This window comes from Cornus florida, unplaced genomic scaffold, assembly GCF_030987335.1.
Source record: "Cornus florida cultivar Cherokee Brave unplaced genomic scaffold, ASM3098733v1 CherokeeBrave_3.0.0_Hap2_Chr07, whole genome shotgun sequence".
In the NCBI taxonomy this organism is placed as follows: Eukaryota; Viridiplantae; Streptophyta; class Magnoliopsida; order Cornales; family Cornaceae; genus Cornus; species Cornus florida.
The window spans coordinates 45,021,538-45,033,019 of NW_026775577.1; the positions used below are offsets into that span (position 1 = coordinate 45,021,538).

Here is an 11,482-nt window from a genome sequence, read left to right on the forward strand (position 1 = left end):
AGTCATGGCCAATCCACCTGAGGGTGATTATTTTGGGACTATTTCTCAGGTGTTCTATCATTTTTCTAGTTAAATATCCATGAAATAAATGAGTTGGGTCCTCACTAAAGAGATAATTGATTATCTTAATTTGTTTGGTTGAGTTTTTTGGTCACATTTGATTATGTCTAATGAATAATTTCTCGTATTAAAATATAAATTTAGTTTTTTTTTTTTTTAATTCACTTTATTTCAATTTTTTTATAGATCTTTTTTTCGGAAAGTAATTTTTTTTTTTAGATCGGTGCCGATATACTTTGAGAAGCAAAGTCAGTCTGTGCCCAATTATAAAAAATAGTTTTTATTTTTATTTTTATTTTATTTGTACATTTAAAAGAAAAAATCCTTATAATGCCCACCTTGAAATTTTAAAATATAAAATTATCTCTTAATTTTTTTCTCTTTTATTCTTAAAATTTCTTTGATTTACTTAAAAAAAAAGTTAAAATTTTCTTCTTCAATTAAACTCTAATTTTTTTACTTTTAGATTCTCAATTTTCTTTCATTTTCCTCCTCCGTTTTTTTTTTTTTTCCCTCTCTACTTCTTAAAAATATGTACTGATTTTTTTCCTTCCCTTCTTATTTAAATGTATTACTATAATTTATGAAGTCAGAAAAAAAAAAAAAAAAAAAAAGAGGGTGAATTGTTAACAAATGATTTTTAAAAGAAAAAAAATGCGTGCGAAATAGTGAAATTAATAAAAGAAAATCTAAGCAAATTTCTCAGGGTTTGTCTATATAGATATACAAATTGTCAAATTGTAAGTCCATAGATTCAACTCTGATCGCCATCACTGCTTTGCTTTGCTTTCTGGTACTATATTTGCTCCGTTTAACTTCATTTCCTTAACAAATCTGTATCTAATATCTACATAAAATCGAATGCTGTGCTATGTACGTATATGTGTTTCTTTTGTCAGATCATTGAATTGTGAACAAATCTTTGATTTTTTGAACCTTAACATGTAGTAGAAACAATTATTGGGCAGTCTCTTTTCTGGTTCTGATTGGGATCGATCAAGAACTAGGGTTTTTGCAATTTGACGATTTATAGTGTTTAATGATATGGGTTTATGCAAATTCTGTAGATTAATTCCTAAAATTGTATTGAATTGATTTAACTTTTACTGGACACTAGGATTTAGTGTCTGTTTAACTTACTGATCAACAATGAGATTTGTAGGAGAAATGTATGTCTGCTCCTAGATTGAGTACCATGAACAATGGTGTTACTGTGATTCAAAAATTGCTTGTTCATCTACATGGGACAATAATGATGGCCACAATGGTCATCTTTTGTGTTTTTTTTTTAGGGTGGGAGAGTTTGCACTTTACAAATTGCTGACACTTGATCAAGTCACAAGAAAACAACAAATGGTAAGAGTCACATAGGATTTATCTAATTAAATCCAAGCTAAGGTAACGGGAGAGAAAGGCCCAAAGGCAGGTTGTAGTGAGCATCTCCGTGGTGGGTGGTGGTTACCCTGAGGGGGAATCACCTAAATTACAGCCATTATCTTTTTCTATTTTCTCGTAGTATTAGTATTCGTGCTTCATGGTAGGACTAGTAGTTGTATTCATAGTCTGGTTATGTAAAATCACAGCTATTATAGTAGCACAAGTAGTTGCATTCATAGTCTGGTTATGTAAAATCACTGCCATTATATGTGCCTGTGTTTTAAATGGCTGAGGCCTTGAGGCAATCTCTTGTGCAAAAGTTTTGGTACTTTGGTACAAAGAATCCATGTGTCAAAACTGCAGAATTTGCATACTGAATTATATACAGCTTGCTTTATGAAAGCACATTAACCCATTTTTTTCTTGTGCAGGCCGCTGGGATTGATAATGATTATAATTTTGGGGGTAAGCAATCAGAGAATGGGAATGGTAATTCAGTATATGATAGCCAAACATCCTCTGGAAGTTTGGTTTCTAATGCCTCTGGTGGCCTAGTTACTGGTATGATGGATGAAAACATGATCGGAGCTGGTAACAGAAAGGATGCTACCCAATATGATTTGCATTTAATGACCGAGCCATATGGCGTTCCCTGTATGGTGGAGATATTTCACTTCTTTTGTTAATTGTTGACTCTTGTTGAGGATACGGGAGCCACTGCCATTCCCAAACCAAATCCTATAGCGTTTGATGAAAATGTGCCTCTTTTTTCCTTGAGCTTGATCAATTCAGCTATAGAATTGGGTGGTTCCTCTATTTGCCGACATCCTAGATTGTCGAGTATGGTACAGGATGAACTATTCTGTAGTCTGATGCAATTTGGCTTGTCTGTGAGTCCACCTATTCTTTCAATGGTCTGTAGCATCATTCTGAATCTTTATCATCATTTGTGCACTGAACTTAAACTACAGCTTGAGGCTTTCTTTTCCTGTGTGATTTTGAGGCTTGCACAGAGTCGATATGGGGCTTCTTATCAGCAGCAGGAGGTCGCAATGGAGGCTCTTGTTGACTTTTGCCGGCAGAAAACTTTTATGGTGGAGATGTATGCCAACTTAGATTGCGACATAACTTGCAGTAATGTGTTTGAAGACCTTGCTAATTTGTTGTCCAAAAGTGCATTTCCAGAGAACTGTCCTGCTTTGGATGGTCTGATTGCAGTAGTTCAGGGAATGGCTGAGAGGATAGGCAATGGATCAGTCAGCTTGGAACTGTCTCCTGTAAATCTTGAGGAGTATATCCCATTCTGGATGGTGAAGTGTGACAACTATAGTGATCCTGATCATTGGGTTCCATTTGTCTGCCGGAGGAAATACATCAAAAGAAGGTTGATGATTGGAGCTGGTCACTTTAATCGGGACCCCAAAAAAGAGCTGGAGTTTCTCCAAGGAACGCATCTATTGCCTGACAAACTTGATCCCCAAAGTGTGGCTTGCTATTTCAGGTACACTGCTGGGTTAGATAATTGACTTCCAAGACATGAACCTGGATACTGCATTGCGGCTGTTTTTGGAAACTTTCCGACTGCCTGGTGAATCACAAAAGATACAGAGGGTTCTTGAGGCCTTTTCGGAGAGATATTACGAGCAATCACCTCACATTCTTGTTAAGAAGGATGCTGCTTTATTATTGTCCTACTCATTAATAATGCTCAACACAGATCAGCACAGTGTACAGGTGAAGAAAAAGATGACACAGGAGGATTTCATCCGGAATAATCGGCACATCAACGGTGGCAATGATCTCCCTAGAGACTTTCTGTCAGAGTTGTACCACTCAATTTGCAAGAATGAGATCCGCACAACCCCTGAACAGGGTGCCGGTTTCCCGGAAATGACCCCAAGCTGTTGGATTGATCTAATTCACAAATCCAAGAAGACTGCTCCATTCATTGTATCCAATTCCTGAACCTACCTTGACCACGATATGTTTGCTATAATGTCAGGTCCGACAATTGCTGCTATCTCTGTGTGGTATTTGATCATGCAGAACATGAAGATGTATACCAAACTTGTATCGATGGATTCTTGGCTGTTGCTATGATTTCGGCATGCCATCATCTTGAAGATGTTTTGGATGATCTGGTGGTGTCTCTCTGTAAGTTCACAACCCTCTTAAACCCATCATCTATCGAGGAACCTGTTCTAGCCTTCGGTGATGACATAAAAGGCAGGATGACAACTCACATCAGATCCTAAATGGGGTGGCGAACTATCACATCCTTACGTTCCATTACAGCTCGACACTTTGAAGCTTCTGAAGCAGGATTCGATGCACTATTATTCATCATGTCTGATGGAGCACACTTGTTGCCCGCCAATTTTGTTCTCTGCCCAGATGCAGCTAGGCAGTATGCCGAGTCTCGCGTCGGACAGGCTGACCGGTCTGTTCGTGCACTGAATCTTATGGCCGGTTCTGCTTCTTGTTTAGCACGATGGGCCCAAGAAAAAAGGGAATCGTTGGGGTCTCAGGATATAGGGGAGATGTGGCTGAAGCTTGTGCAGGGTATGTATGAGAAAAGTTTGTTTGCTCCTAATGAAACTGCAACTCCAGAAGCTTGTACAGGAGGCTAACAGTTTGTACAATGTTCTTTGCTTTGAATTGCTTCTGTTAATGCATGTTCTTTACATGGTATGATAGTGAACAGTGGTGTGATTTTAGGTGGCAGTTTCTGTTTGTACTACTACATATAAGAGCCTTTTGATTTATATAAACAGTAAATTTATTGTGTGTTCACTTTCAATTTTTGGCCTTCTTGCTGTCTTTGTGATTTCTAGAATCTATTTAAATATGTGCTTACAGTGGTGTTCTTTTAGGTTCACGAGGCTAGCGTTGTGAAAGTTGTTTGGGATGTGGTTCGTCACACATTCAAATGGAATTTTGTCATTGTGGGAGGAGGTTCTTGAAGGTATTTATTGAGTTTGCCATATTGTTTTACTCATTTTTGAAGTTATCATTTCCAAGTAGTATTTAGTAGTCTAAAATTCTGAACCATAGTGATTTTGGATCAATTCTGTTTTGGATGCTAAAACAATGTTTTCTGAAGTTGGCTTAATTGCAAAAAAGAAAACCCTGGACGGTAAAATCTTTGCATATCACCCCCTGTACATTTTACGTATCTCCCCCGTGTACTATTGACCAATTTTCACTTGACACCCCTGTCAATTTGTCATTACGGACTAGCCATTAGACAGAAAACTTGACTATCACTTGCTGTCCTCTTTTTTTGAAAACCTGGGAATGTCCCTAACGACTCTCCCCATTCTTATAAACCCAAAAACCCTAACATGTGACCTTATTCTCTCTCTCTCTCTCTCTCTCTCTCTCTATGTTCCTTCCTTTCTGTTTATGCATCTATCACCGCATCTTTTGGTATTTAACTGGGCATATGTTGGGTATTATAGAACGATATAAGAAGCTTCACACTGTTTATCTCGATTACGCCATCTCATTTACAAGCTTCAATCTCTTGAATGATCTAACAACTTCCACTTCTATTAGGCTTCGAAGGGCACAAACATCCTGATAAATAGAGAACACATAACGATTTACTCAGGATACTAAACGAGCCTATAATCTATATAACTGTTAACAATACCTGGTCGTCTTTGACGCTGGGAATCCAACTGTTTGTTGCAGGATTGGTTCTGAGCACCATCTTTCACTGTCCTCCATTTTCATAGCCTCTCTGCAGTTGTAAATCATAATCATCTTCACTTCCTTGACTCACCACCTTTATAAACCCATTTCCTATCTGCCCAAATACGAGAAACCAGCTTTTGACATCTCTCTCATGCATGCGCACACAAAATTGTAAAAAGAGAAGGAGAAGACTTTAAATACCGTATGGTGCTGTTTACTGTTGTAATACTGGTTTCCACAAACTTGTATTTGGCCTATTGGCACCTGAAAATATGGCCCGGAAAAACATCATATATACATAAAGGATAGTATTAGAGAGTAAAAACAACATATTGACATCTGGAAAAATATAAAAGTGAAAAGTGCTGTGACGAACATGGGATTGAGTTCATAGAGATTGAAACTTGTTGAACTCAACGAGTGTGAGGGAGATAGAGTGAGAAGCAGATTTATGAGCTAAAGGTTCTGCCAAGAAGACGTCGTATGAGATAGTATATTTCTTTATTATTTATTAGGGATCATTAATGTAATCTTACTATGCACTTAAAAGTTTTTTATCGTTTGGAGGGTAAATTTTATTCCAGTGGGGCAACTTGCAAAACTTGGTGGAAACAAACTTTATTACTCCTGAAACTGTTGTAACATAAAATTTGCAGCGACATAATTAAAGACCCAAAACTAGAATAACAAGCATTAGAAGGCAAAGGGAGTCGTACATAGACAGCATAACAAGTTACAAATAAGTTGCTAGAACAAAGATTGAAGGACAAACAAAGCAAAGACCAGAATATGCTCTAAATCAATTTTGTGTTGCAATAGAAGCTGGGATTGAGTTAGTAGTACTGAATGGGAAGGGACTTGGGGGGACCTTAACTTCAACAACTCCTTTAAGCATCTGAGTTACCTTCCTCATTGTGGGTCTTAAAGACAGGTCTTCTTGAATACACCAAATGGAAACCATTACAAACCTCTCTAGCTTCATCCTATCATTCATGGCCTCCATGGCTCCATGTCACCTTCAACCAGTGCATCCATTGTTCCTTCTTGAAGTATACAAACAAGTCGATATAAACCCGTGAATAGATGTGTGTGTATATATTATATACACGGCATATAAATTAATAAAAAAGAGATCTTGACAAGATACAAATTACCCAACAGGGACGAGACGGTTTTTGACGTCCTTCTCTTCAAACAGATCTTTCAGTTCTTAATTGGCAGCTCCCATCTTACCTCACTTTCCGATCAAACCCAACTGACAGCTCCCCTGCCACCATCGGCTGCCTCTTCCCCGCACAACCAGCTGACATCGCCCAAGTCAAAAACATCTCCGACGTCATCGTTGAGAGAGTGAAATAGAGAGAGATCTAACTGAGAGAGAAAGTGAAATCAAGAGAGCTGAAATCGGAGAGAGAGACCCAGAAATTGAAGGACATCGTTTAGGACTCTTTAGTTTTGTCATTTCATTCCTCAATTAACGGCAAATTGAAGGATTGTCCTTATATGCTCAATTTGGAAAATGTAAGGGAATTTTTGGGATTATGCGGCATAAGTTTGAAAAAGTATTTTATCATTTCCCCTGGTTGTTATGTTAGGATAATGTTTTTTGATAATTTAGTATTGAAAGGGGTAACCTAGTAGGAAGCCAGGGTCGAGATGCTTGGAGGGCTGGACCCCTTTGTATTTGGTGGGAGCTTTGGCATGAAAAAAATGTCTCTTGAAGTTTTGAGGGAGTTGAAGCTCTGGCATGGGTGATAAAACACCATATTCTGAGCTATCTTTTTTTGGGTTTCAGGGAGGGCTTATAAATCTGTGGAGGAATTTCTTGGTTTTTTGGATAGCCTGAGATTTTTTTTTTTTTTTCATTGGCAAGAAACACAACTCACACACCCACTCATTTATGCTTTTTTGCCCACACCCGGACTCGAACCCCTTCCCTTCTCTTTGAGGATGGGAGGTTATACCATTGGGCTAGATGCCCTTTGGTTAGCCTGAGATTGTAGAGATGCAGATAATAGTTAATATTCTCCCCTTTGTGCAGTTGTTCTTGGATTCACTTCCCTCTGAGTGCTGCTTAATGAAATCTTACCACCATCAGGTCAAATCACCATCTCCTTCACAATCCATCATTAACCTTTTTCTAATTCACATCACTATCTCTATTCTGCCCCCTTTTTCCCAGAAAATCCATACTCACTCAAATATCACATTTCTTATTTCCTGTGGTGCCATCAACAACAAATATTCAGAAGTTAAAACTTAATTTGGACTGAGCATTAGGCAAAATTTTGAACTTCTGATTGGTGTGCTGGAGGCGGTGCAAGAGCGTGGAGAGAGAGATTTGATGAAAAGAAATTGGTGCCTGTAAGAATGGAAAAAAAAGAGGAGGAAGCACAAGTGTGAACTCGATGGGAAATTTCTCCCGCTACCCTTTGAAATCCACCAAAGGGATGAGAGTAAAGATTTTTGACAAACATGGATGATAGATGAGATTGACACTCAATCCTGTATTTCTTTCTATTGTCAAAAGATGAATCTTGCAAAAAGTTACCGATGGGAGTAATATTTAACTTGTCAAAACTGAGATATACCCCTTAAGAAGGCAAGAGTAGTAAAACAAAGCCCTCTCTAATCTAGACAAGGTGTAGCATAAGGGAAGATGAAAAGAACATGAGCTGAAATAGATGAAATCGTTGTATCAAAGACCAATATATCTATTTAAACATGCAATTAGTCCTGTTCTCTTGTGTAAAATTGCTCCTTGCAGGTTAAACCAATAGTTTATTTTTGTTGAATGTGATCAGTCAACTACTAATTCCAAAATATTATATTAGGATGCTCGTTGAGGTACAGAAGTCCATATGGTAAACTATATTTGTTTATGTAATGTCTTTATCTGCATAACATTGTTCTAAGTGCAACTTGTGACTTATAAGCTGATGCATAGGTTATTATTATTATTATTATTATTATTATTATTATTATTATTATTTTGGTGGGTGGGTGTGTGTGTGTGTGTGTTATGGATAATTAAGCTGATGCATAATTTTCTAATACCTATAACCCCTTTGAAATTCCAAACTGGTGTCACGCTATGCATGTTTGATATTTTCTGTGAAGTGCTTGATATATGATTTTCTGTGAAGTGCACAAAATGATTCATGCCTTTTGTGTTCTACCAGCAATATGTATTGATCATATTGCCTTTTCAAATCAAACTTCCACAGGTCTTAGTTTTGTCCCAGATGCTGGATATTCAAGGTTCGACCAAGGAGCTTCACACCACGTTCATGTGCCTATTAGTCACCGCAAGATTCCTTTGGTATTGCTTGCAGATACAATTGTAGGGTTTTGGCAGTCTAGAGTATATACTTCCTGTATGTTTCCTTGCTTGTGGAGTTGGTGTAAACTAGAGTTACATCTGGTAGATCAATGAGGCCGACTTAAACAAAGCACGTATTATGAATCACTTGAATTTCCAGAAAATTTGATATAGTCACGCGAACCATTTATGTATATATGTAAGCTATGCCAGTGGTATCAAGTTTATCATCTGCTTCTTTGTTGCCTATTTCTGTTTTGTTCATATCCACCGTACGGTTGGAAGCTTTGGCAATGGCTCTTATAGGAGTTTATAGAAACTTTCTTCAAATGTTCTTCCACACAGGCTACCCATTCAGACATGTCTCGTAAATGCAAGTTGGGCAGAAACCACCTTTTTGCAGTCTTGGGGGGCTTTGTAAATGATAACAATGCATTCTGGCTGGTAAGAAAATAGAATGGTCGACTCCATTTTCTGGCTGGTAAGTGGTTGCCTTTTAAACCCGAAATGAGTAGATATTGCTGTTATTTTGTGTAAATCATAATGAGGAACTGCAAAATGAGGCACAGGTTCTAAAGGGGTAAGTGGTTAGAGGGGACAAGGGAGGGTACAAGGCTCAAACTCGGACTCTCGGATATGGGAAACAACTCAACTACTTGGGTAACATGGCTCGGACTCCCGGATATGGGAAACAACTCAACCACTTGGGTTAGAAGGTGCTTGCAGGGTGGTATGATATGTAACGACCCGAACCCGAGGGTCTGAATCGCTAATCGGGTCCTTATCCGAACCCGAGGTCAACTAAGGGCACTACCGTCCTTTTTTATGTCAATACATAATAATGATAATGATACTAGTAATAATAATAATAATATGAGGTCATAGCTACAAAATAGGTCAAACAATCTACTAACCCATCAAGACCTGTAGAGGAACGCCGTCCGCCATTTCCTTCCCGTGACCTGAAAAATGTTAAAATAATGGGGTGAGCTAAACACTCAGTAGGAAGTGTCTAAGACACACCTCTTATGACCCCATGAATCCACATAGAGAATAGAAAGCAAGAGAACGGGCTCATATTTCGGGAGTCAAGTAAAACCACTGTATCATCAACAAACATACATATCTCAACCAATTACCAAATGCACCACGTATACCAATGATGTGCCATGCCATGCAATGTTACTTCCCATTTCCGAAACCATACCGTTTCAACTTCCAAACCGTTAGTGTAATCCGACCCAAGACACCTCCAAGGCGTCACGAAAGGGGGATTGGCTAACCATCCACGACCACAAGGCACCTCCAAGGCGTCGCATCCGGCCTGGTTAGCTCAACCACACTAGGGTCTCTCCCTAGTCCCCCCTCTAGACCACACTAACACCACGGACCACTAGGCGCCTCCTAGGCGTCCGGGTTTTCACAGACACTTTTCAAAAACTTTTCCCCAAAACAATTACATTGGTTTTTTTTTTTTTTTAATATACTTTTCCCCTTTTTCTTTCCCAATGGATGTATAAATGCTTCATGATTCCAAATGCCAAATTCAACAACAATATTCCATACATTTTACCCATATCATAATCACAACTTGTAAAAGAATATTTTAAATATTTATTTCTACGATTATGACATCAATTTTCCATGGCAATTGAAATACATAAAGTAAACAATTTGTCATTTCTATGCATGCTTCTTCACTATAAGGATGTAATTAAATTTACAAACTCATTTATCACATAGCATACGTCCACCACTTTACATATAATCAACAATAATCACATAGCCAAAATAATTGAAATTAAACATACTTATAGTCAATTTAAAAGGGAAAAATTCACATAGAACCTAAGAAATTGTGAATTAGAGCACCCCTACCTCAAAAGTAGCCAAAATACATCCCCGCCCGAAAAAGTCAACGCCGGTCAACGCGGTCAACCGCAGGTCAACAAAAGTCAACGCCGGTCAACGGCGGCGGAACGGAAAACTGTTTGGTGAAAACGTAGCCGTCGACGAGGAGATTCTACTGTTCCAAAGGGTCAGCACCGGCATCCGACTCTAAGTGGCCCAAAACCCCATCCGAAGCCTTAGATCCAAAATGTTCAAAAATTCATAAAATAATCACCGATCCTCTGAAAAATAAACTCTTTGACTATGTGATAGAGAACGATGAGAGGAACGTTTTTCGTCAAGGAACCTAGACCGGAAACCCGACCGATTAGCCGGAAAATGGAAGAGAAAATCAAAGCCTCAAGAAAAATGAAAAATGAAAAGGAAATGAGAGGAGATAAGAGAGAGATGGCCGGGAGAGTGAGAGAGAATGAGACCCATGTGGTCTCTTGGCGTCACCATTAAAGTAGATGGTGGGCTCCACTTAAAAATATATATATATATATATATATATATATATATATATATTTTTTTTCTCTTTTCTTTTCTTCTTAATTTCTACCGCCAATAAATATATATATATGCTCCAATTATATCATAGCCACACACTTTAGCACTTAAATAATTTACTTAGGTACAAAAATAATAATGCATGGTATGCAAATGACCTGAGACACAACTCCCGTATACAACAACTCTGGTAACGGTTTCACCCAAGACTGTCCGGTCTGGAAAACTGAAAAATGCTGAAATGATAACACTTACATTTCAAAGAGTCCTGAACTCCATGAAATGCCCCAACCAACTCTCGGACACAACCGGCACACTCTACGGTGTCTAGTACGCAAAACGAGAAAAGACGAAAATGCCGCTAAAAAATCAGAAAATTCCCAAAAATAGAAAATAGTTAAAAACAGAAACATCATAACCTACCCTCCTTAAAAGATTTCGTCCTCGAAATCTACCCTCCTTAAAGAAGGAGGCTCACAACCACACATAACCCCGAGAAAACCTCACAAAACCTCAAGACCATGAACCCACTAACATTGTTGCCTTTGTCGCCGGACGTCACTAGGCAATCACATACTACTGCCACTAAAGCCCAATACAGGTACTCATCTCTCATGTTCCTCA

General features: G+C 38.3%; 1 long non-coding RNA gene and 1 pseudogene across 1 annotated transcript; one reads left to right on the top strand and one right to left on the bottom strand.

Annotated features, from left to right (window-relative positions):
• Positions 1-859: 859 nt before the first annotated feature.
• On the top strand, positions 860-4,230 carry LOC132267125 (ARF guanine-nucleotide exchange factor GNOM-like; annotated as a pseudogene).
• Positions 4,231-4,540: 310 nt separating this feature from the next.
• LOC132267128 (uncharacterized) lies at positions 4,541-10,759 on the bottom strand. The gene is made up of 5 exons (XR_009468876.1): positions 10,337-10,759; positions 9,373-9,420; positions 5,338-5,400; positions 5,093-5,248; positions 4,541-5,016 (listed from the first exon to the last, which is right to left on the bottom strand). It is a non-coding gene; the product is annotated as an uncharacterized LOC132267128 (long non-coding RNA).
• Positions 10,760-11,482: the final 723 nt, after the last annotated feature.